Source organism: Lactuca sativa, chromosome 7 (assembly GCF_002870075.4).
Source record: "Lactuca sativa cultivar Salinas chromosome 7, Lsat_Salinas_v11, whole genome shotgun sequence".
NCBI classification, from domain to species: domain Eukaryota; kingdom Viridiplantae; phylum Streptophyta; class Magnoliopsida; order Asterales; family Asteraceae; genus Lactuca; species Lactuca sativa.
The window spans coordinates 9,653,233-9,680,868 of record NC_056629.2 but is presented as its reverse complement, the minus strand read 5'-3'; the positions used below and the strand labels follow the sequence as shown (position 1 = coordinate 9,680,868).

The 27,636-nt window shown below is 35.1% G+C and overlaps 1 long non-coding RNA gene across 1 annotated transcript; it reads left to right on the top strand.

Annotated features, from left to right (window-relative positions):
* Positions 1-637: 637 nt before the first annotated feature.
* On the top strand, positions 638-5,494 carry LOC111876936 (uncharacterized). Its single transcript, XR_006185050.2, has 4 exons — positions 638-837; positions 911-1,113; positions 2,144-2,346; positions 5,202-5,494. It is a non-coding gene; the product is annotated as an uncharacterized LOC111876936 (long non-coding RNA).
* The last annotated feature ends 22,142 nt before the right edge of the window (positions 5,495-27,636 follow it).

Genomic DNA, 27,636 nt, shown 5'->3' with positions numbered 1-27,636 from the left:
TTTTTTCTCTTTTTGTAGTGTTCTTTTTGTAAGAAACAATGTTAGAGTTTTTTTTTTCTTTTTGTGGTGTTCTTTTTGTAAGAAACAATGTTGAGATGTCTTTTTTTTTTTCATTTTAAAAACATTGTATGTGAATGTTGGAATTTTTGCGCATTAAAATTTGATTATATAAATGTTTTTTGATGATTTTTTAATATTGAGGCTAAAACTTGTTGGTAAAAATGTTGTATAAGAAAAATGAATATTAAAAAAAAAACAGGAAAAAAAAAGATAAAAAAACATTTATTTTAAAAAATAGTATAAAAGGGTAAAAAAACTAAAATGAAAGCTGTCATTTAAATATATATATATATATATATATATATATATATATATATATATATATATATATATATATATATATATAAAACAATAAAAATGTGGAATAAAAAAGAAAAAAAAATAAGATATTTAAAATAACAAAAAAAACTGAAAAGGAATCTAAAAATAAAAAAAATAAAAAAAACACTAAAATGGTAAATATTTTTAAAGAAACACTAAAATGGTAAATACTTTTCAAGACCCGATTATGGTCAAAAACTCCGAAATTTTTAATCTCCCCCCAATATACCTATCTATCCCTATTTATCCTGATTTCCCTTCCCTATGTTATCTTCTTTTTCACGAGACCCTCCATCTTTTGGGTGCCATCTCCCACGTCGATCCCAGAGACCTTCGGCCACCTCCAACCCTCTGTTTGTCACCGCCTCCGACGCCTATCCCAGAGACCTTCCACCACCTCCGGTGCTCCGCTCGTTACCATCTCCGGCTTTCCCTCTTCGAGCGTCGCACACAGAGGTACGTTTGCTTTCTGAAATCGTTTTTTTTATGGCTGGCATCGACGACTATCTCAAACACTTTGCCCTAATAGCTAAACTCGCTCCATAAAAATCGCATATCCACTCCACATCGCAGCACACCCTCTGACCTCCCATCTACGGCATGCCCGTTCGTCATCATCTCCGGCTGTCGTTGGTGATGGCTGATAGCGATTTCGGTGTTGTGGAGGTTGGAAAAACACGAAGAAACAGCCCAATCTTTATGATTTTCAGCTTGTGAACACAAGATGCGAAGGTAATTTCTATAAACCTAAGTTAACGTCGGTTTCATTTGGAATTGTTGATTTCATGTTGAAATTGGTTGATAAATCCTAAAATTGCTTATGGATGGAAGCTTTTGAGGACATTAGAAACCTCAATACATGAATCGATTCTAGTTTCTTGAGGTTGAAGACGATGAATGATAGTAACATTGACTTTTCTGTTTTGGTCAAACCTGGATTTAGAGTAAAATAGCATCTAATGGTAATCATGAGCATGATTAGAAGCTTGAAATTTATGTAAAAACACAAATAGATTGCTATTATCTTCATGAACTTTATAATTTGTTATTTTTAGAAACTTTGTTGAAAGTAGATTGTCAAAATTTGTATAAGATGACTAATTTCAAAGGTGTTTGACAACCTAAGCATTGGTTCTTCTTAAAAACAGGTTGGCATGAAAGATTCATGAAATTTCACTCTAGAACTTAAAGAAAACACATTCAGGCAAGTAGGATGCCTGAATGAGAAAAATGTCAAAAAGGATCACATGTATTGCTTTTGGGGGAACCTTAATTTTGACAGAAGAGGAGCTACAATGGCTCTTGGTTTAGATAATAGCACATTACCAGGTCCATTAATTTCTTTATGTGTATTCAAGTCTTTATTAATTCTAGTTTTTGTAAAGTAAATATTTATAAATCTGAATGTTTCTTTATTAGGCATAGATGATTAGATGGATTGAAATGGTGTTTTTTTTATCATTTAACATTAGTAAAAATGGTTTGTTAATAAGATGCTTTTTTCACTACTATGAACACTAGGAAAAATGGTTTGTTTGTTAGATGATATTTTGTATCTGTTAGCATTCATGTGTTAAACTTAGTTTGAATGGTATGAATATTAGTTACCATGATAAATAATTCCCACGGTATTATTAACTTCGTTTGCATAATATGATTTCTTTTATATGCTAAAAGAAAATTATAACTAACTTATTGTAACTAAATAACAGTTACACATTCTTTCAATTAATAATTGATACTTGTTTTCACATTTTTTCAGTCAAGCTTGCATGTTGTTCGTTTGATACATCCTTTGCCAAGTAATCCTTCAAAAAAATTTCAATTTTATTTTGTAAGCACTTATTTAAACATTTGGAGAGTTTTTGGGCAACGAAGGAGAGGGGTTTGAAGTTCAGTGAAGACCCAGTGATTGATCGAATACTCCATGAAATAAAGTCTGATCTCATAAGTGAAAGTTGCAAGGTAAACCCTCTATACAAGTTGCTGTTTTTCTATAATCAGATCAACATAGGATTGATTATATGAAGATTATGGATTTCTAAAATCTATTAATTTTTTAAACCAAACACTAGATTTTATAGGATTTGAAATTTAAATCCATGGAAATCCTTTTAAATACTTTAAAACAAACGCCCCCTTATCATATTCTGGTAAATAAAATTTTAAAATATGATATCTTGATAGAAATCTGCTCCACATATATATACAACCTCAATTTAATTATAAATTTCGATATAATTATATTATTCGATAATATTTTGATAGTTTTAGAACGATGGATTATCCTATGAAACTTTTTGTTTCCTTGGTTTAATTTGTTTTTAAGTTATAACTGTTAATGCGTAACATGTTGCAACCTGTTAGGAATGGAATCCTACCGTTTTTCTTCTTCAATTCCTTACATTTCCTATTCTCCTATCAAAAATATCATCAACTTTCATACCCTGACATTGACAACCTACGATTCCATCAACATCCATACAACCCGTGAACCCGATCTTTCTCTACCTCTGCTCCTTCTTTTACAAGGTATGTCTCTCACAGCATGTCTGGTGCACACTACCCTGACCATTTGTGGTCGGGCGTGTAATCAGGGGCGTAGTATTATTGGGGTTAGAAGGGGCAGTGGCCCCTGATTTTTGGGCTAGAAGTAGGAATTGTAGTTCAAAAAAAATTAGTTATAGGCCTGTTATCTTCAAACTTGGGCTTTGCCCCCCCCCCCCCCCCCCCCCCCCCCCCCCCCCCCCCCCCCCCCCCCCGATTCCTAACCAGACTAGTCCAATAGTCCAAATTCTCCAAGGGGTATTAAGAAATCAAAATTGGTTCATCCCCATTTGCCCAATTCGCTGCCTATCTTGCCTGCTGTTCGCTGTGTTGCTGTCTCGCTAGTCGCTTGTGTTTTGTGTCGCTGTCTCGCCAATCGCCATCGCCAAGTGCCCAAGTCGCCGCCATTCACAGAAATCCGAGACCCGAATCCTGTTCAGCTGTTCTTTTTTGATTGTAAGATTGTTGATTGTTGCCTTGTTGGTGTTGGCGTGTTGCACTGCTGCTGCTGTTTTCTGTCAATCTGTTGCCTATTTCTGCGTTACTGTCTTACTGAGTTTTTTTTATTTTTTTTAATTTTTTTTTTATTTTTATTTTTTTTAATTTTTTTTAACTTGACATTTACGATTTGCCAATTGATCTATAAGTTATGAACTTATAGATTTGGTTATTGACTTATTGTTGGCGTTGGCGTGTTGCACTGCTGCTACTGTTTTCAGTTTGATTTTTTATTTTTAGGTTAACAGCTTGTCAGCTTCAAACAAAACTGAAACGTGAAAACAACTTTTACACTATCAATTGGATGTTAGTAAAATCCGTGGCCAAGATTATCTAGACGACGAACGCTAATGGGGTCGTCTCTCTCTCTCTCTCTCTCTTCTTCACCGTGGAGAGTACTCCATGGAAAGAGTAGTGGCCGGTCTAGAAGCTCTTCACAATCGTTGTGGTGGAGAGTATTGCATATGGTCTAATCAAAGAGCATGCTAAGACCTATTTCAACAAAAAAATCGTACCACTAATGCATGACATAATCATGTAAGTGAACCACACACAAGCAAAACCTTCAAATGAATGGCATAATCATAAAAACTCATCCCTAATACCATTTCTTTTATTTTGGACAAACACAAACAAAGCAACTTTGTAAATAAGAAAAATTAGTAAAATCATGATTATGTCAATTTCAAATATAATGAAAATAAAAGGACTATTCATAACCAAAAATTCAGGGCGGGATGTGTGCACTAGACATGCTGTGAGAGACATACCTTGTAAAAGAAGGAGCAGAGGTAGAGAAAGATCGGGTTCACGGGTTGTATGGATGTTGATGGAATCGTAGGTTGTCAATGTCAGGGTATGAAAGTTGATGATATTTTTGATAGGAGAATAGGAAATGTAAGGAATTGAAGAAGAAAAACGGTAGGATTCCATTCCTAACAGGTTGCAACATGTTACGCATTAACAGTTATAACTTAAAAACAAATTAAACCAAGGAAACAAAAAGTTTCATAGGATAATCCATCGTTCTAAAACTATCAAAATATTATCGAATAATATAATTATATCGAAATTTATAATTAAATTGAGGTTGTATATATATGTGGAGCAGATTTCTATCAAGATATCATATTTTAAAATTTTATTTACCAGAATATGATAAGGGGGCGTTTGTTTTAAAGTATTTAAAAGGATTTCCATGGATTTAAATTTCAAATCCTATAAAATCTAGTGTTTGGTTTAAAAAATTAATAGATTTTAGAAATCCATAATCTTCATATAATCAATCCTATGTTGATCTGATTATAGAAAAACAGCAACTTGTATTCTCTCATTTCTATGCATGTAATTCTGATTTTGCCTCCCAAATCTAATTTCGTACATCGAGAGAAAGAATATATATCATCAAAATTATAGATTTTGGAAAATATATATGAAATTTAAGTACAGTTTGATATTTCATTAACCATCATCCCATAATGAACTTGTTTAAAGTTACCAACCAATTTAATTAATTTTTTTATTGGTATTTCACCTCTCGAGATTTTAATCTTAATGGATCATTGAGTATCCGTATCAATAAAATCGTATTCCTGTAAAAAAATGAATATTCAACCATTGAAATCATGGTACCAAATTACTAAAAAGCAAATACCCAAACTGGAAACATTTTTGTCAATAGTGCTAGATCATTTCAAACTCGGATTCCAAATTACTAAAATACCAACATGGCTAATTTTATAAAAATTCTAAAACTTTCACATATGCAACTACAGACAGATGAAGGAGGATAGAGGAAGAAAGTACCCTCCACTGTGCATACGACCCATGGCGACGGAGATGGAGAATTGGCCACTGCTTGCTGACGCTCTGAGGACGGCTGCAAAACCCTAATCCAGAATGGGGAAGAGAAGGCTAGACTTGCGGCAATTTATATTTTTTGTTAATTTGGTATTCAATCTCTTGGAACTTGATTGGATGGACCTTTGTTAATTTGGTACCGGACCAAATTATGTAAGAAGAGCATTGGGCTTTTCTTTCATTACTACTAAAAGACAAAATTTCACAACTGGTCCATGTGTGATAGCAACAGGCTATGAATCAGGATCGAAAATACCCAACACAACAAATTATAACAGGTTGAAAACTAAACCTGAAATTACTCGATACAGTTACACCACGAGACTTCCGATTTAGCTGCCCAAGTTCACCTTCTAATTACCTGTAACGAATTAGAATAGCATGGACTTTGATTCCTCCATTAAAATACAGAGAAAGCAAATAAATTTCAGGAACTTCAAAAACTCCTTCATTCCTTTTTTTTTTCTGTACATATACGCCAAAGAAAATACCCACTAACCACGTTTCCTAAACTTGTGGAAATCAAAAATAAAACTAACTTGACAGCTTCAACAATAAGTAAAAAGACAACAATAAAAAAAAACTAACAAATGGAAAATAACTTGTGGGTTAAACAAAAACACGTGGTTAACTTCATCTCAAGACAGTCACTTAATGTAGTAACTCGAGTTGGGCTACCGTGACCCATTTCTGATCTGGGCTTGTGACTGTTAAGTTGCAATTTTGATCCGGTATATGCCTATCATCCTCCCCGACTGTGAAAAAGTTTGACCTCAAACTTGGAAGGTCTTCATCAGGGTCGTAGTAAGGTTGGAGATCAGCAACATTAATGGTAGCGGATGCAGATGTATTTCCCGATAAGTCAATTTCATAGGCATTGTCATTGACTTTGCTGAGAACTTTAAAAGGGCCATCCGCACGTGGACTTAATTTGGAACGCCTTTTGGAAGGGAATCTCTCTTTTCGAAAGTGTAACCAAACAAGATCACCTGGTTTAAAAAACACATGTTTTCGTCCCTTGTCCCGACGATATTTAACCAGTTCATTTGACTTGGTAATTTTATCATGAACCTGTTGATGAATTGTCTTGATATCAGCTGCTGCATCACTTGCTTCTTTACTAAACTTAGTGGTCGTGTCAAGGACAGCTAAATCAAGGGGTGTGGATGGATTCAGCCCATAAACAACCTCAAAAGGACTACGACCTGTGGTCTTGCTAGGAGCCCGGTTGTATGCAAACTCAGCGCGTGGTAACAAGTCCTCCCATTCTTTCAGGTTAGTGGTGATAAGTGAACGGAGTAACGACCCAAGTGTGCGATTAGTAACTTCTGTCTGACCATCTGTTTGAGGATGGCTAGCGGTGCTAAATTTGAGTTTCGTTCCCAATTTCCGCCATAGAGTCAGCCAGAAATGGCTCAAGAACTTAGCATCTCGATCACTAACCATGGTTTTCGGAATCCCATGAAGTCGAACTATCTCCTTGAAGTATAATGTCGCGATCTTGACAGCATCATAGGTGGTATGACACGCTACAAAGTGTGCCATTTTAGAAAATCGGTCGACGACAACCATTATGGAATCCTTGTGCTGCCGGGTACGGGGCAACCCGGTAATGAAATCTATACTCACATCCTCCCAAGGCGCAACAGGGACTGGTAGTGGCAGGTATAAGCCGTGTGGAGACGACTGACTTTTGGCTTGATGACATTGAAGACATCGTCGTATGTAATGACCCACATCTTTATTCATTTGTGGCCAAAAAAACTGGTGCCGCACAATATGAAGTGTTTTGTCAACTCCAAGGTGACCAGCCAAGCCACCTTCGTGTGCTTCCTGTAGGATAACCAACCGCACACTGTGGCGAGGAACACATAACCGCTGTCTTTTAAAAAGAAACCCATTAAAGATGTGAAATTCGCCGTTAGCATGGTTGCAACAAGTGTGATATATTTCCCCAAAATCAGGGTCTGTTGGGTATGCACATTGTAAAAGATCGAGTCCCATAACTATAGGTTGAAGCGAATTCAATAAGGAATATTTACGAGATAAAGCATCAGCACCTCTATTTAACTTCCCTGCCTTGTGTTTAATTGTGAATGTGAACGCCTGAAGGAATTCGACCCATTTAGCATGTCGTGGCTGAAGTTTATGCTGGCCTTGGATGTACTTTAATGCCTCATGGTCAGAATGTAGAATGAATTCTTTAGAAATCAAATAGTGTTGCCAATGATCCAAGGCCCGAACAATTGCATAAAATTCCTTATCGTAAGTTGAGTATCGCCTCTTTGCATCATTAAACTTTTCGCTGAAATAAGCAACGGGACGGGTTTGTTGGGACAGAACCGCGCCTATGCCGACACCAGACGCGTCACACTCGACTTCAAACATCTCCTGAAAACATGGTAACGCTAATACTGGAGTAGACGATAGCTGTAGTTTGAGCTCATCAAAAGCTCGTTGAGCTTGAGGTGTCCACTTGAATATTTTGAATCTGGTAATGTCAGTCATTGGAGCGACGATGGTGCTGAAGTTTTTGATAAAACGCCGGTAAAAAGAGGCGAGACCATGAAAACTTCGAACTTGTTGGATGGATTGCGGGACGGGCCAGTCGCGGATTGCTTGAACTTTCTTCTCATCTACTTGTATTCCTTGGTCAGTAACTAGATAACCAAGAAAATTGACTTGTTTCGTGAAAAACTCGCATTTTTCCAAGTTTCCATATAACTTTTCTTGATCAAGGACTTGGAATAGTTGAACAAGATGAGTCTGATGATCTTCCATACTCTGGCTGTACACAAGTATGTCATCGAAATACACAACAATAAAACGCCCCAGAAATGGTTTTAGAACGTGATTCATCAGCCTCATGAAAGTACTTGGCGCATTGGACAGTCCAAACGGCATAACTAACCACTCGTATAGCCCTTCTTTGGTCTTGAAGGCCGTTTTCCATTCATCCCCTTCATAGATTCTGATTTGATGATAGCCACTCCGCAAGTCTACTTTAGAAAACACGGTTGAGCCATGAAGCTCATCCAGTAAGTCGTTAAGCCTCGGAATAGGAAAACGATACTTGATGGTGATCTTGTTTATGGATCGGCTATCCATACACATCCTCCATTCTCCGTTCTTTTTGGGTACAAGTAAAGTAGGCACTGCACAAGGGCTAAGAGATTCACGAATTAGTCCTTTCTCAAGTAACTTGTCAACTTGTTTTCGGATTTCAATGGTTTCTTTGGGATTGGTTCTGTAGGCAGGTTTGTTGGGTAACACAGACCCCGGTATAAGGTCGATTTTGTGTTGAATAGAGCGTGGAGGTGGAAGTCCCATGGGGATTTCATCGGGAAAAACTTGTGCATAGGCCTTCAATAAAGTCTGTATAACAGGGGACAGCAAAGATTGAGGTTGCTTTTCTTCTTCGTCAAGTCCCAACAGGAGATGGTCTTTAAAAGACGCATATTCATGATACTCAGATTGAAGAATTGTACTCAAGGTGGTTGTGGTTTTTGAGGAGGTTGAAGTTGGTGTGATGGGCGTGAGAACAATTTTGCGGTTGTTATGATAGAAAGAGTAGGTGTTGAAATACCCATCGTGAATTACGCGTCTGTCGTACTGCCAAGGACGCCCTAATAGCACATGACACGCATCCATTGGTATAACATCACACCAAATTTCGTCTGCATACGATTTACCGATGCTAAAAGATAACAGAACGCGGTGAGAAACACGTATCCCTTTTCCCTGATTAAGCCATTGAATAACATAAGGAGAAGGGTGAGGCTGTGTGTTGAGGTTTAATTTTGTAATCAAAGTCTGAGAAGCAACATTGGTGCAGCTACCCCCATCAATTATCACCGAGCACACCTTTTGATCAATCGTACATCGAGTATGAAAAATTGCTTCACGTTGTAATTCTGTACCTGAAGCTGTAGTCGTGCTGAGGGCTCGACGAACTACAAGACATGGCCCGTCATCCGGACCAGTTACTTCGACTTCATCTTCAATCAAGTGTCCAGGAATGATGGTTTCATTGGATTCAGCTTCAAAACCTCCTGCTGATTCGAAATCGGCTAACGAAATTACTCGTTTGTTTGGGCATTCAGACGCGATGTGCCCTAAGCCTTGACATCGGAAACATCGGCGTGGAGCTCTTTGAGGTTCGGAATTGGTGTTTGGAACGGAAGGTGTTTTGTGAGTGATAGGTGGGGTGGGCTTAAAGTTAGAGTTGGATTTTGAGGTTAAATTGGGCTTAAGAGAAAAACGACTGGACTCATATTTTCCTTTACCACGCTGTTGCACATCTACTTTGTGGGCCAGTAAAGTGAGGTCTGCTAGGGTTTGATATGGGTGTAATTCAACAACCTGAGCAACCCGAGATTCTAGACCTCCCAAATAACGCACCAAAGTCTGGGGGTCATCCTCTGGTACATCGCACTTCATTAACAGATACTCAAATTCACGCGAATATTCCTCAACAGTACTCGTACCTTGCTTCAAGGAGTGTAGTTGGCCGAAACTCTGTTGAATATAATAAGATGGAAGGAACTTTTCTTTTAGTTTCTTTTTCATCTTAAACCATGTTTGAATCTTGTCTTTCCCAGAGCGTTCACGTTGTAAACAAACATTGGACCACCAGGTTGAAGCGTATTTGCGAAACTTGAGGGCTACGATTTTCACCTTGTGAGCCTCTGTCAATTGCTTGTAATCAAACACCCGTTCCACCGTTCGCATCCAATCGAGAAATTCATCAGGATCCATCTTCCCATCATACTCTGGAATATCGACTTTGATGTCAGTTACACGAGTACCTGATTTCTCCTTGTCGCCACGAACAAACGAACCATCAGTACCTCCTGAATTATTCTCTTCTTCTAATCGATGATTTTGGGAAACGATAAGTTCTTGCACCTGGTCTTGCAACGCTTTCATCTGTTGTTCTCTTTCTTTTCGGTCATTCTCAAGAGCATCAGCAATTAGCTTCTTCATCTCGCTTATGCTTCGGGTATCCATGCTCTGATACCAATATGATAGCAACAGGCTATGAATCAGGATCGAAAATACCCAACACAACAAATTATAACAGGTTGAAAACTAAACCTGAAATTACTCGATACAGTTACACCACGAGACTTCCGATTTAGCTGCCCAAGTTCACCTTCTAATTACCTGTAACGAATTAGAATAGCATGGACTTTGATTCCTCCATTAAAATACAGAGAAAGCAAATAAATTTCAGGAACTTCAAAAACTCCTTCATTCCTTTTTTTTTTCTGTACATATACGCCAAAGAAAATACCCACTAACCACGTTTCCTAAACTTGTGGAAATCAAAAATAAAACTAACTTGACAGCTTCAACAATAAGTAAAAAGACAACAATAAAAAAAAACTAACAAATGGAAAATAACTTGTGGGTTAAACAAAAACACGTGGTTAACTTCATCTCAAGACAGTCACTTAATGTAGTAACTCGAGTTGGGCTACCGTGACCCATTTCTGATCTGGGCTTGTGACTGTTAAGTTGCAATTTTGATCCGGTATATGCCTATCAATGTGGTTTACAAAATATCACACTTTAAGGACTTCCTAGCAAAAAGTCACGCGATTAGTCCCTGTGGTTTTTAAAATTACATGAAAGGTCCTCCTGCCGTTAAATGTAACTTTTCTGCTGTTAGATTTTAAGGAAAAAGACTGTTTTGCCCTTATACTAATATTGCAATACACACAAACCTCAAGGACCATTCGTGTAATTTTCTAAATATGAAATTATATATATATATATATATATATATATATATATATATATATATATATATATAAATTTCGCATTTTGTAAATATATAAATTATATATATGTAAATATATAATTTCAACAATTTGATAACTTTTTTTTATTTTTATTTTTTTTTTATCTTTTTGACATTTTGATTTCTATTTTTATTTTATAGTTTTAGTAATTTATGGCTTTTTGTTATATTTTTATTTATTTTGAATCAAGTAAATAAACTTAAATTCGATAAATCATGTCGAAATTATTTTTTCCTTTAATTTTTCTTATTTGTTAATTGAAGCGTTAATATTATTTTATTCTATTTCAATTTTATGTTGTTACTGTTAATGTTTTTTTATCACTCAATAGTTAATATCGTTAGCAACTTTATGTTTGCATTTATCATTATCCTTATTTGACCTTTTGTTTTATATTTTTGTTATAATTTTAATTATTTATTATTCTTCTATTGTTTTTATTTATTTTGATTCAAGTAATAAAAAATAGAAACACAAAAAACAAAAACTCAAACACCAAATTCTAATATACTCTAATATATTAATACATTTTAAATTTTCATATTTTTTGGTTTTTTCGTATTTTTTTAAATTTTTTTGTATTATTTTTTAAATTTTTTTCATATTATTTTTTAATTATTTCTTATTTTTCTTTTTTTTTTTTTGTTTCGTTTTATTTTTCATCAACTTGATAACATTTTTTTGACCTTTTCCAAAAGTGTAAAATTTATGAATATAGTAGAGTATATTACAATTTTGGTGTTTGAGTTTTTTAAGTTTTTTTTTTTTTTAATAATTTTGGTTATTTATTGTTTTGTTTATTTTTTTTTTTATTTTCATTTGCGTAAATAAAATAGTTATATTTACAAATATAAATAAAGAAAATAAACATACCCTTTTTATTTACACAAATCAAAATAATAAAAAAAGTTACATAAGGCATAAATAACTAAAATTAATAAGAAAAATGCGAAAAAAAAACCAAAAAAATATGAAATGTTTAAAATGTATCAATATATTAGAGTATTTTACAACTTTGGTGTTTGAGTTTTTTGTTTTTGTTTTTCAATTTTTCATTACTTGAATCAAAATAAATAAAAATAATAGAAGAATAATAAATAACTATATATATATATATATATATATATATATATATATATATATATATATATATATATATATATATATATATATATATATATATATATATATATATATATAAACAACAAAAGACGAAATAATGATAATGATAAATGCAAACATAAAGTTGCTAACGATATTAATTATGGAGCATCAAAGTAGAAAAAAAAAACCGTAACAACAAAATTAAAAAAAAATAAAAAAACATTAGCGTTGAATTTCATAATTAAGAAAAAAAAGTTTCAATATGGTTTATCGAATTTAAGTTTATTTACTTAAATAAAAATAAATAAAAACATTAAAAAAAACCATACATAACTAAAATTATAAAAAAAATGTTAAAAAGATTAAAAAAAATATCAAGTTGTTGAATATATATATATATATATATATATATATATATATATATATATATATATATATATATATATATATATATATAATTTATATATATACGAGAATTTATATTTATAATTTATATATATACAAAATTTCGTATTTAAAAAATTACACGAATGGTCCTTGAGGTTTGTAGTGTATTGCAATATTGGTACAAGGGCAAAATAGTTTTTTTCCTTAAAATCTAACGGCAGAAAAGTTAGATTTAACGGTAGGAGGACCTTTCATGTAATTTTACAAACCATAGGGACTAGTCGCGTGACTTTTTGCTAGGAAGTCCTCAAAGTGCGATATTCTGTAAACCACAGGGACCAATTGTGAAATTTTGTCCTACTAAAATAATAAAATTTAAAAATAAAAATAAAATAAAAAAATTAAGTCTATAGCAAGGTTGTCAAGATCGGGATACTGCCTATGATCGTTTTTGGGTTTGCAAAATCGGGATTGTAAGATCGGGATCGAGATCTTAAGATCCCACAAAATAGCATATAATTTTAATTTATAATATTTAATCATGAAAAATATTTCATACATTTAATTTTTCGTTCAAAAGTTAAAAAAAACTTCAAAATATTAGTCATAAGTCACAATAAAAAATGATAAATGGTAGATTGGCAAAGCGTAAACGATATATAGTGGTAAAAAAAATTCCATTTGCAAAAAAAAAAAAAAAAATAAAAAATCAAAGGAGGTAGGATCGGATCGGATCTCGATCCTACGATCTTAGGATCGTACAATCCTACGATCAAGATCGCGATTTTGACAACTATGATCTATAGCATACTTGAGGTGCACAAATATTGGTTTTAAAACGGTTTATTAAAAAAATGTTTTTATATACTCATTTTAGTTTTCTTGGAAATGAAATTCATTTAGAAAACTGGTTTTTCCAGTTAAAAAACCAGTTCAAATTCGTTCTTTTAAGAAAAATCGAAAAAAAAATATATAGTATCATTTTTTTGTAAAAACATATTGTTAACCGACAATTTAATTTTAATCTGACCGGTTTTCAAAAATTCCGATTATAAAATAACGGTTCTTGATATGAACCTTTAGATCTGACTAAAGAAAAAAAGAAAATGGTCGTAGATATTGTAATCCATTTAATAGATAAATCTTTTTATTTTAAATGAAAAAAGTGTTCTTTTTTAGAAAAAAAAAATCCAAGAAAAATGGGAATTTTGAAAATGCATTTAGTTCAACAGCTATTTTAAATTTTTCATGGAAAATAAAAATTTTCTTATTCCAAAATTACAAAGCATTTAGAAAATTTTAAAAATTGATAATTATTGTTTTGCATAATTTTCTAATTCCAAATTGGTATTGTTACTCTAGCCCAACAATGTTTCGTATTTTTGTTTAAATGGTTCTATATGATTTTTTTTGTCTTTGAAGGGTACAAACTTGTGTTATGCTTTATGTGCTAGTATGATATGTTACTATCTCTTATGCTTTATGTGCTAATATGCTATGTTATTGTATGGTAGTGGTAGGGATGAAATAGTCTCCGGTTACCGGTTGAAAGAGACCGAAAGGGGAAGCCAACACCCATATATTTTAGGCTAAATATGATTTATATGTTTATGCTAGGGTATTATGTGGTAGTAGTATGGGTAAAATAGTCCCCGATTACCAGTTAAAAGTGACCGAAGGGGAAGCCAACACCCAGATATGCTAGGAAGCTACCGGTTGAAAGAGACCGAATGGGAGGCCAACACCCAAATATGCTAGGCAGTTACCGGTTGAAAGAGACCGAAAGGGAGGCTAGCACCCAGATATGCTAGGCATTATATGATTATATGGTATGTGGTATGATGGGGAACTCATTAAGCTTTGTGCTTACAGTTTTCAGTTTTGGTTTCGGGTACTACTTCCTCGAAGGGAAAGGAGACGGCATGGTAGTAGTGCATCACACACGATTTCCGCATATGAGATTATTGGGATTTGTACTCTGACATTGTTGTTACTATGTTATGATATGATTTTGAGACTTATGATCTATGACTTTTTATGAAATGAAATAACTTGATGAAGTTTTCTATAAATTGTTTTATGAATTTCTATATCAAAAAATGAAAATTTTGGTCCGTATTTTTGGGATGTTACAACCACACCCTACCCTACCCCCACCCACCACACCCTACCACCACCACCATCGCCACCACCACCGCCTCCGCCTCCGCCGCCACCACCACCACCCAAACCCCCACCCCCACCATTGCCAACGCTATCGTACCCCCTCATCAATACCCCACCCCGCCACCACCACCCCACCCGCACCACTACATTTACTAAAAATAAAAAACGATAGAAAAATACACATTTAAGCACGTTTTATTATTTTCTAAACTAGAAAATGAACAAATTAATAAGTTTTAGCTAAATGTATTTTCTAAATTTTCTAATGAAAACTGAAAATGAAAACATATTTCATTTTTTTGAATCTGAAAACAGAAAATAGAAATTGTTTTTCAGTAATTAAACGCAACCTAAGATTCTTAAATGTATATTATTATGCATCAAGAACTATAATATAAAAAATATATATTTAGTATTAGATATATAGTAAATACAATATACCATAATACATCTTCATTGTTGTATTGTTATCTTTCTTTAAAAAATGTTTGAATTTGTAAAATATATTGATGTGAAGTTGGACCTATGTGTGGATCTTCGATAGTGGTAGGCTTGATTCCCGGCGGGGATTTGAATAATAACAAGAGATATAGGGCGTCAACCGTGCTCCGGTGGAGATAAGTATATGAGTGAGTTTAGAGTGAAGTGAGTGAGGACTGTATCCCTTTACTGTTATAGTGAATACCTTGGCACAGATCTTACTCATGGACACAATAGTGTCAGACATGGATCCAGACAATGGCTCTGATTGGAGGATCGTACCTTTGTTCCATGTCTAAGTTGTGATTGGCTTAGCCATGGTAGTGGTGCATGCATTGTTACTAAAGTTAGCAGATGTCCGTTTGTAGTTGGGCGACTTTCCTATGCATGTTTCGGATTGGTGACTGGACATTAGGGTTGGTCAAGGTAGTCTGAAACCATGGTGAGACAGACCTATTGGTTAGCGCATTTGAATAGTGTGACTAGTGTTACGCCTGTCAGTTAGGGCGATACGTTTGAGGGATAATAATAATAATAAATATTGTTTTATCGAACAAATAAAATCCTCGACTTCGATATGTAACGTCCCAAATTCCATAATAAAGCTTTCATTTTTAAAATAGAATAAACACACATTTATAATAAGTTACATTAAAGTTAAACATTTTTTTTTCGTAAACCATAATTCAAAATAAGAGTTATAAGGAAAAAAATGTGGAATCTCGAATCATAAAACCGTTGATGTGCGTGTGTACAGTCCCGCCTTCGTAATCCGATAAGTACCTAAAAAACATTTGAATCCACAGCTGTAAGCTAAAGCTTAGTGATTTCCCCCGAAATACCCCACACAAAATACATATAAATACATGCACGTCTGGCCTATAGCCACAAATAGTGGATTGCCCCCGAACCCAAAGCACGAAGACTAGATTGCCCCAGACCCACTGTCACAAATACTGGATAGCCCCTAAGCCCACAACTTAAGATCGGATTGCCCCTAGGCCCACACCCTAAGACCGGATTGCTCCCGAGACCACAACATAAGACTGGACTACCCCTCCCGGCCCTCAACTTATGACTGGATTGCTCCTGGGTTTGTTGGCTTACAACACAAAGCAATACGACCTCAACCCAACCATATTATGAACAAATCAATAACAATCAAACACAGGTAAACATAGCAAATCTACCATTCTAACATAACACTACAGTATGATGACATCCTACACACAATGATACATACTGCAGTACAAAAGTATAGGGAGAAAAATCACATGAACTAAACAGTAGAAGCTCAACAGCATCCTTATCAGTAGAACAGCTAACCCGAGTTTCCTAAATCCAAACCAATATTATCCCTTAGCTAGATACTCAATTCTACACGAGTTTGACCAAAAGTCAAACTAGTTAAAAAGTTAGCGGTCAAAGTCAACTCAGAAGACCCCCGCGTCGTGGTAATTCCTTCCCCATGTCGTGATCACTTACAGATAAAATAGACGTGTTGCATTACGCCACCACGTCGTGGGCTTTCCATGGCCACATTGTGGTTCTGTTCAGAAATATTTTTCCCTCAATAAGAGCTTAACACACAAAGACCAAAACTCATATCATCATACCTAGTTCCTAATATTTCCATAGTGGATAAAGCTTCCAAATTTACCCATTGACAAAATTGCAAAAATGGTCCCCGTGGTTTCTTATTTTATGTGGTTATGGTCCAAACGTTTGAAAAGTTGCAGATTTGGTCCTTTTCGACAAGTTTTATTGTGGTTTTGGTCCCTCGTCCGTTAAGTTTAACTGGTTGGCTGTTAACTTTTTTAAAATGACAATTTTACCCTCAGGAACCATTTTCGCAGTTTTGTCTTTTACCATACCATAAGGACCATTTTTGCATACATTCTTTTTTATTTTATTGAAGTGTTATATATTAATAAATATTATTTTTAATATATACTATTATATATTAATAAATATTGTTTTATTGGATTATTAATTTATTATCGTTGATTTTTTTTTTGTTAGAGTACTTCTTTTTATTGAGTTATTATATATCAATACATATAGTTTTTAATATATAATATTTATATCATAATAAATATTATATTATTGGATTATTAATTTCCTTTAGTTAATATTTTTAATTACTTTTTTTAAAACTATTTTTACTGGATTATTTCTTCTATTTCTTTTAGTTTATTATTTTCTTCATATACTAAATATTGTTTTGTTGGATTATTAATTTATTTTAGTTAATTCTTTAAAAAAAATTGTCGAAGTATTTATTTTTTATTGAATTATAATATATCAATACATATAATTTTTAATATATAATATTTATATCATAATAAGTATTATATTATTGGATTATTATTATCTTTTAGTTAATTTTTGTAATTTCTTCTTTTTTTAACTATTTTTATTGGATTATTACTTATAATTTATTTTTTTCTTCATATACTAAATATTATTTTATCGGATTATAATAATAGTTCTTGTTAATTTTATTGGTTCCACCACAAATCCATGGGATACGCAAAATCGTCGTCTCTCATCATCGAAATCATTAGGATCGCTGCTAAACACTTTCATTTCATCTAGCTTATAATGAGAAATCATTGGGAAAATACCACCACCATCACTCGGTCACCACCACCACTTATAAATGTTATCGGGGGTTGTTGCGCATTATGCGAGATATAAAGGATTAAAGTGGATTATGAAGAGGTTGTCGCAGGTGGCTACCAAAAACGCTGGGTGGAATAGGGTATGATATCTATTGAACCTCCGATGAAGGTGTTTGGAGGTGATCCTGCTAATTTTTGACGATGATAAGTGACACTTTTACGTATTTCGGCGACATTGTGGTGAAACTAATAAAATTAAAAACAATAAATAGTATAAATTCAAAATAAAATAATAATCCAATAAGATAATATTTATTATATTAAAAAAAGTAATAAGTTAAAATTAATATTTCAATAAATTAATAATTCAAAAAAAAAAACAAACTACAAAAATTAATAATCCAATAATGTATTATTTATTATGATGTAAATATTATATACTAAACATAATATTTGTTAATATATAATAATCTGATAAAAAATAATTGCTCCAACAAAAAGAAATTATAAAAAGAATCAACTAAAAGAAGCGTATCACAACGCTTTGGCGTCGGCGCGACTGGGCCGGGGCCCTCCGCTGCTCCCTCAACTGCAACTCAATCTCCAACTCACGCTGCTTGGCGACCTCCTGTAACTCTAGAAGCGTATCACAACGTTGAGTCGCCACAAACTGTCGAATATCCGTCTTGAGCATGCTCAGATAACGTGTCATCTGATCTTGCTCTGAAGTAAACTCTGGGCAGAACATCGCCCTCTCACTGAACATATGGATGATCTCCGTCATCGTCTCACCATCCTGTCTCAAATCCTTAAACTCCTGAGCTAGCCGCTCCCGCTCGACTCGTGGAATGTAGCGAGCACGAAACATATCCCAGAACAGCTCCTAAGTGACTGCGACTCTCTGATCATCAGAATACGATCCAATCATCAATCTCCACCAGTCCTTTGCCCCAGTCCTCAGTAGGCTCATGGCACATCTCACCTTCTAGTCAGTAGGACATGAACACGTGAAAAAAACACCCCTCCACGTCAGATAACACCTCATGGATTTGATGGGGTCCTGAGTCTCATCGAAAGTAGGGGCTTCATGTTATCGAAGTTCCGATATTGGATAGCCCGACTGGCTCCCACCCCTATCGTCGTTACAGCCGATGTGGCTGCTGTGACAGCCCGCCTCAGTGAGGGCTGCATAGCGCTCATCGAAATACTCCACCATAGCGGTCTTGATAGACCCACACATCTCCGATAACTGAGCCCGGAACATCGTAGCCACCTCATCCTGCAGGATCTCATGAATCTTAGCATCCATCTCGTCCGGCCTCATATGGTCGATAGTCTCGGGTACCGTGGGTGCCTCCTGTCCACCATCTCCTGATCCTGACCCGGATCCAGTCACAATTCATCGAGTAACCAACATGCTGAAAAGCATACCGGGAAGTTATCACATAATTCATATAATAATCCAGGAACCAACTCCCAACAAAATCATAAGGGTTGTGACTTCCTTGCTACACATATGGGTCTTGTGCTTTCAGTAGTACGGGCCCATACTACCTTCCACACCTACCCATATTTGTCTCAAGTATCATCACAACGCCCTAAAACTACACGTAAGCATGGCATGCACTCAATCCTCACTCCAAAAGGAAGGCTAAATATCTCACAACTGGCGGACTCATCCCAAACAACCAATCCATGAAACTTCCACCAACCCTGCAACACTCGTGTATGCTAACCATACATAACGGTGGACCCTATAGATATCCGAATACTCGGTCCTACTCTAAGCCCACAACCAAACAAGAAACCAGAAATAAAGAAAAAACCAAATGTTCTCAGGCTATAAGATCTTAATTATGTACGGCCGTGATGCACTAAGCAACTACATTAATGATGTCAATTTCATATACGAAAGAACCCTAGGCTAACAGGCATCATATAATCAGGCAATTCTATCATGCAATTCCTGAAGATCCCTAGTCTGGTACTAGCATGCTGTTCTAACTGTTGGATTAATGTCTAAGTCCATAACTATAGTTGGTAAGACTTGACCCGACCCGGCATGGTCCATTTGGGTTGCATACCATCATGCACTTGGATAGACTATAATGAGAGAAATAAGACACTTATGGTTATTAATATATTATAAGTTCTAGTATATTAATAATAAGAATAATAAGATTATTTAATTAGTATTGATCAAGAATTAATCTAGGATTAATTAAGTGATCAAAAGAAGACTAATTAAATATATGGGTTGATTGTGTAAATCATCCATACTTGTATAGTGGGCTAATGCTCCATGGATAATCAAGTTGGGCCAAAACCCATAGGATGGCCATGGATGCTCCATGGTGTATTTGTACCCATGGATCATGGAAATGAAAGGCCATGTCAATTAGGGCTTACATGGTGTAACCCTAACTATATAAGCATCTTATTCTTGACCAAAATCGGCCACTAGAGTGTGAAGTAAAAGGGCTAGCCGATTTCATGAGTTGTAGAATTCTCTCAAGTTATTCTAAGTGTTTTGGTGATTGTGATTCCATTTGAGGCTTCCACACTATTGGAGCTAGGCACTCAAGCTTCATGAAGACTTTCTACATCAAGAGGTATGTATTCTATCTTGTTACATTCATTGTTTTTGTATGCTAGATTAGGATAATACCTTGGAAGTTCTTATTTGCATGTATAATAGAGAAAACATAGATCCAAGGTATTTAGGGTTGCATGTACACTTAGGAGTGTTAGAATGCTCAAAACCCAACAGTGGTATCAGAGCCTAGGCTTGTTTTCATGTTATACCTGCAATAGAAGCTGAAAAAACGAATTTGGTGCTGTCTGATCATCTGACTTGGCGAGTCCATCAGAGGACTCGGCGAGTCCATGCCTAAAATGTGATCAATTCGATCCAACTCGCCGAGTTGGACCCCCAGACAGCATATTTTCGAGTTTTTGGCTAGAAATGGACTAGGAACATTACCCTAAGTTGTTTTTGAACTTATAAACTTGTTTTTGATGTGGTAATGTTCATGCTAATCCAATTTCAAAGATAATTGTCAATAGATTCATGTTTTGAATTAGTTTAGTGATTAGGCTAATTACATGAAAAAGTTTGATTTGAATTATCTTGTTCTTATGAGTTGCTTAGATTAATAGAAAAGTTAATTGATTATGTGTTTTCAATCCAAATTAATCTAAGAGTTGATTCTAAAATGTGTTTTTGTAACTTGTCCTCAAGTTATATGAAAAGTCACATTTAAGTTTCATAAAACTCATAAAAGTTGGCAATGGTTACAAAAGATGAAGAGTCTTGTCCTTAAGTTATGGAGGTTCAAGAGTCACTTCATTAAGTAATAAAATATGTAACCATAATTAATTTCATAAGTTATAAAATAAAGAAAAGTTAATTCTTTTATTAGTTTAAAGTCTTCAATAACTTGTCCTCAAGTTATGGAACTTGAAGAGTTTTTGGATTAAAACTACTTTAAATACATAAGTTATGGAATTAATTAGTTTTGAATAGTTTCAAAACTTGCCCTCAAGTTTTGGAATTTGAAAAGTTTTCACTTATGAATACTTTAATTCCAAGTTAGCCCTTAGAATTTTAAAAGTTAAAATTCAACCCTTATACTTTATAATATTATAAGTTAATAATATTTATATATAAATATAAGAATAAAGTCAGTCTTACCGCTAGTACGCCTCATTCACGAAGCCGGTCTATAAGGTGGGTATAAGGTTGTTGCCTATAAAATGGCAACTTAATGGGTGTCCACTCTCACCCACCGCTTGCTTGACTGGTGGAGGGTCGTTAGCCGAACGGGTAAGACAAGGACTTATAAATTCTCCCTTCATTAAAAGTATTAATGATAAATACTAAGTAACTAAACTCTTAATAATACCCAATCTTAGTTACTTAGGAAAAATGTGAATAAGGTGCTAATCCATGAAATTACACTTTGCACTTTGTTTAAGTCGGTTAGTGGAGCGTGTGTGGTTAACCGGCACACTAACGCGTATTTAACAAGGTAGGCAAAGGGTAACTTAATCTTTATCATAGTATCGATGGAGCGTGTGTGGTTAACCGGCACATCGATTAAGAGGTAAACACTTAAGTGTACCAAGTAATTTGCATGGTTACTTCACACCTTGTTTTGTGATCCTCGGCATCCCAGTCACAAAACCTGAAGGGCACACTCGAGATTGAAACATGCCTTTGAACAGTTCAATGAATCTCAAAGATCTAGGAGTTTCAAAACCAATTAAAACCTAATAATACATTTCGTTTATCTTGGTGGAAATTGGTGAATCGTCATTCACCTACCTTCAAATATTTTATAGCTTGGATTACGACATACCTCTTCTAAGTTATAAAATAGTTTGTTGGGTCCTAGCCTTAATATTTCATATTGGGTGTCATATTAAGGACTTAAAATCAACTATCTTGAATATCTCCCAAAAAATGTCTGGTTTAGACACCTATGATCTTCCCAAATCTCTTGAAACAAGGTTTCCTAATGAAGATGATGTCCCATGGATATCATACTTCTTTCTCCTCCTCCAACTAATCTCCCTAACCCACAAGTTCTTGAAAAGTTTAAGGTCACTCAAGCCCTATTGGCAAGGCAAGGTCTAGGTGTGAACACATCTTGGAGATGTAGTCACATATTGACAAGCCGGGAGAGTTGGGTGTCAAAGTCTTGAGAAAGTTGGTGGTTCAATCACTTTCTAAGTCACATAGTGAGTTCCTTTGGGACACCTATGAAACAGGCTATGACAAGACCCTTAATGATCTTATCTATTTGTTAAGATCAACTTCCTTAAAACTTGATGGACATTGACAATAGTGACACAGGAAATCCCAGAAAGCATTCTCTTCCCAATGGAAAGGGATTGGCCATAGTCAACTCGGTTGACCAAATGGTAAAGAGAAAAGCTAAGTCTGTGATAGTCCCGTGTACCATTATCAAAGGGTCCATATGTTTATATTGCCAAAGGAAGGGGCATTGGTTGCGTAGCTGCCAAATTTACCTAAGGAAGTTAAAGTCAATAAGTTTGACTCTACTTCAGGTAAAGTCCACTATCTAACTCTGTGACAACCGTCAATTTTCGGTCAAGTCAAAGTCAACAAAAGTCAACAAGTCAAACCGGTCAACCCAATTTGCCGTGAGTACTAGAGTTTACGTTAAGTAACTTCTAAACAACTCTCTATTCTAATGAGAGATCATAAATTGAAAAGTGCGTTCACCTAAATCTCCTTAACCTGAAACGGTGGTACGTAGAAAGCCAAACCGATACGACAATGTTACATACTCATCGGGAGTATGCAAGATCCCTAATCAAGGCTTAACTGGGTTTACGGACCTTGCAGTGCGTAGCCGGACACTCAGAAAGGTCACCAGTGAAACCTCTCCCACATATCTCTAAGTATGTGAAACCTCTCCCACATATCTCTAAGTATGTGAAACCTCTCCCACATATCTCTAAGTATGTGAAACCTCTCCCACATATCTCTAAGTATGTGAAACCTCTCCCACATATCTCTAAGTATGTGAAACCTCTCCCACATATCTCTAAGTATGTGAAACCTCTCCCACATATCTCTAAGTATGTGAAACCTCTCCCATATATCTCTAAGTATGTGAAACCTCTCCCACATATCTCTAAGTATGTGAAACCTCTCCCACATATCTCTAAGTATGTGAAACCTCTCCCATATATCTCTAAGTATGTGAAACCTCTCCCATATATCTCTAAGTATGTGAAACCTCTCCCACATATCTCTAAGTATGTGAAACCTCTCCCACATATCTCTAAGTATGTGAAACCTCTCCCACATATCTCTAAGTATGTGAAACCTCTCCCACATATCTCTAAGTATGTGAAACCTCTCCCACATATCTCTAAGTATGTGAAACCTCTCCCACATATCTCTAAGTATGTGAAACCTCTCCCACATATCTCTAAGTATGTGAAACCTCTCCCATATATCTCTAAGTATGTGAAACCTCTCCCACATATCTCTAAGTATGTGAAACCTCTCCCACATATCTCTAAGTATGTGAAACCTCTCCCATATATCTCTAAGTATGTGAAACCTCTCCCATATATCTCTAAGTATGTGAAACCTCTCCCACATATCTCTAAGTATGTGAAACCTCTCCCACATATCTCTAAGTATGTGAAACCTCTCCCACATATCTCTAAGTATGTGAAATCTCTCTCACATATCTCTTTGTAGGTGAAATCTCTCCCACATATCTCTTTGTATGCGAAATCTCTCCAAGTATGTCAAATCTCTCCCAAATCTCTCTAAGTATGTGAAATCTCTCTCACATATCTCTTTGTATGCGAAATCTCTCCAAGTATGTCAAATCTCTCCCAAATCTCTCCAAGTATGTCAAATCTCTCCCAAATCTCTCTAAGTATGTGAAATCTCTCTCACATATCTCTTTGTATGCGAAATCTCTCCAAGTATGTCAAATCTCTCCCAAATCTCTCCAAGTATGTCAAATCTCTCCCAAATCTCTCCAAGAATGTCAAATCTCTCCCAAATCTCTCTAAGTATGTGAAATCTCTCTCACGTATCTCTTCGTATGCGAAATCTCTCCAAGTACGTCAAATCTCTCCCAAATCTCTTTGAGAACGAGGAATCTCTCCCAAATCTCCCTCGAAATCTCTCCCAACTTTCCATAATCACTCGGGGCATCCCGACCCTCGAATTTGGCGAAAACAGCCCAAAAACGGAAGTCTACGCGAAAAACGGACCTTAGGAACCGAAACCCCTCTTAGGAACCGAAACCCCTCTTAGGAACCGAACCCTCCTGATGAAGAAGGCTGCTGATCCGAACCGAAGGTACTGTTCACTAACCGAACCGAAGGTACTGTTCATTACTGTTCACTACAGTCCGTTCGGTTCTGCCATTCTCGCTTCTTAACTCCGAACCGAAGCTTCCCTGCTGACCCTTCGGACCGAGGCTTCGGACCGGACCCTCGCCCTTCGCCTTCGCTCCTTCTTCTGGCTTGCGCCTTCGTTTCCGACTCAGCATCAGCATGGACCGAGCCTCGGCCTAGGGACCGAACCTCGGCCTAGGACCGAGAGGTCTCGCTGGAAGGTCAATTTCTCCCGGTTTTCGCATAGTTTTACTTTTAAGGCCCGTTTTTAATTATTTTAATGCGGGGTTTTCACCCAAAATCATATTTTAACATAATAAACCCTAAATATTCACAATTTAATCATATTTTCATAAAAATCTTTATTTAAATATTAAAAGCAAGTGGGTAAAGTACAAAGAGATGGAGTGTTGACTTTGCTTTACTTTATGACGCAAGCAACCCCCATACCCACTCCATGACAACCCATACTCCTCCCCACCATACCTTGTACCTTTTACCCCTTTTTACAAGCCATCCCCACGTTTTTGAGAGCTGGATAATCATCCTCTCTCCTCATTTTCTCTCATTTGCTCTCATTTCACAAGAAGATCAAACTCTTTTCTCTCACTTTCTCTCTCTAGAAATTCGAGATTGAAGGGCTGATCTTGAGTTTTTCCTCCACATTTGGTAAGCATAATCCATTTCCGTTATGATTATCTCAATTATTTCCACCCAAATCATGGGTATCTTACACAAACTCCATAATATTTGTGTTAGAGCTTCGAATCTTCAAGTGATTCTTCAAGTGTTCTTGGGTTGAACACTTCTCTTCTTCAACACTTACCTACTGAAAACACTTAAGGTGAGTTGATACCCCTACATTTTCACGTTTTCTCAAGTTTTTAGGGGGGGAATACAAGTTAAAATGCTTAGAACATAACTACATTCTTCTAACAGCTTTCATCAGAAAAGTTTCACTCCATTCACGGACTGTTTTGGACATCTTAAATATTTTTGTTTTCAAAACTGTTTTAGGTGCATGTAGTTCCACTTCTTAGCTTTAAAATGACTACTTGCACATCTCCATACGATTTTTCTACAATTTATGGTGATTTTTACAAAACCGCCTATCATTTCAAACATCAATCCGGACCAGTCTGTGATTATGGACTTTTTCACCCAAGTTAGAGATCATTAAAAATTATAATAAAAATTATGAACAAACTAGACTCATTTTCCAAACTCCCAGAAGTTACAGAACCTGATTTGGACATTTTATGATTTTTCTACAATTTTTCCAATATCAGTTACAGAAAAGGTTATTAACAGAAAAACACAATAAATTTCATTTCACCTTGTAACATGTCGAGCAAGGTATACATCGTTAGTTGATTATGTGTAGTTGCAATATATGACAAATTTTGTATTCCTACATAGACATACATCAGAAAACACATGGATTTACATCTTCACAAGTATGACAATATATATATATATATATATATATATATATATATATATATATATATATATATATATATATATACACGATACTACGAGGCTATATCCATTAAAATATAAGTATTGATAAATTATGACAAGTAAGGCCTATGCTCATTTCCCACAAAATCAATTGATAAACTATAATAGGTATAGTTTAGGGTCATTCATATAACAAACACAATATTAAAGGTCTTACACTTACATAAGAGTTATTGCCGCTATGGACGATTAAGATAATCTATAATAAGTATAGTTAAGCCATTATACCCCCACAAACGAACTCGTTAGTTATAATTGGTATAGTTATGGTAAATACATATTACAAACAATGTAATAAACTATAATAGGTATAGTTTATGTTTCATCTACTCTAGGAACTTAATTACAAGAAAGGAATTCACCATCACTTTCGATAAGCTATTCATATGCATAGTTCAGGTTCACTAATCTCTATTATTCCCCGGTGAACTATGATATGTATAGGTTATATTCACATTAACACATCATATAGGTTATATTCACCATCACTTTCGATAAGCTATTCATATGCATAGTTCAGGTTCACTAATCTCTATTATTCCCCGGTGAACTATGATATGTATAGGTTATATTCACATTAACACATCATATAGGTTATATTCACCATCACTTTCGATAAGCTATTCATATGCATAGTTCAGGTTCACTAATCTCTATTATTCCCCGGTGAACTATGATATGTATAGGTTATATTCACATTAACACATTGTATAGGTTACACTCACCATCACCATCACTTTTGATAAGCTATTCATATGCATAGTTCAGGTTCCCTAATCCCTATTACTCCCCGGTGAACTATGATATGTATAGGTTATAATCACAATAGATTTTCATATGGTTAGACTTCAACTATAATCGTTGAGCGTATATGCTTGAGTCATACAAGAATTTAGTCTAGATTGGCTTGGAATTGGTGGTGCCCGCCTTATCTCCTGTTCCTTGTTTGGTTGTGGACCTAGGGCGGACCCATTACATTCGACGTTTTATCTAACCTAAATCTTATATAACTTATATAAGCTGGACAATTATAGGGGAAATCTACGGGTAAATCTAGAATACATCAATGTATCATTTAGGATTATTCTGTTTACACTTAACTAAGAAAATATTGGATTTTCTGGAAATCAAACTTCATCGATTTTAAGAAGGAAAACGGTTTTTACTCCAAACAAAACTCTTATGAACTCACCAACTTAATTGTTGACACTCTTTTTCAAAACTACTTGTATTCTCAGGAAATCAGTGAAACAGGAAAACTTCAGCGCTTTGAGGATGGGACGTTAAACCGTCAACAATTTATTTTTGTCATCATATTGTAATTGATTTTGAAACATGTAAACATATACTTTGATGTAACT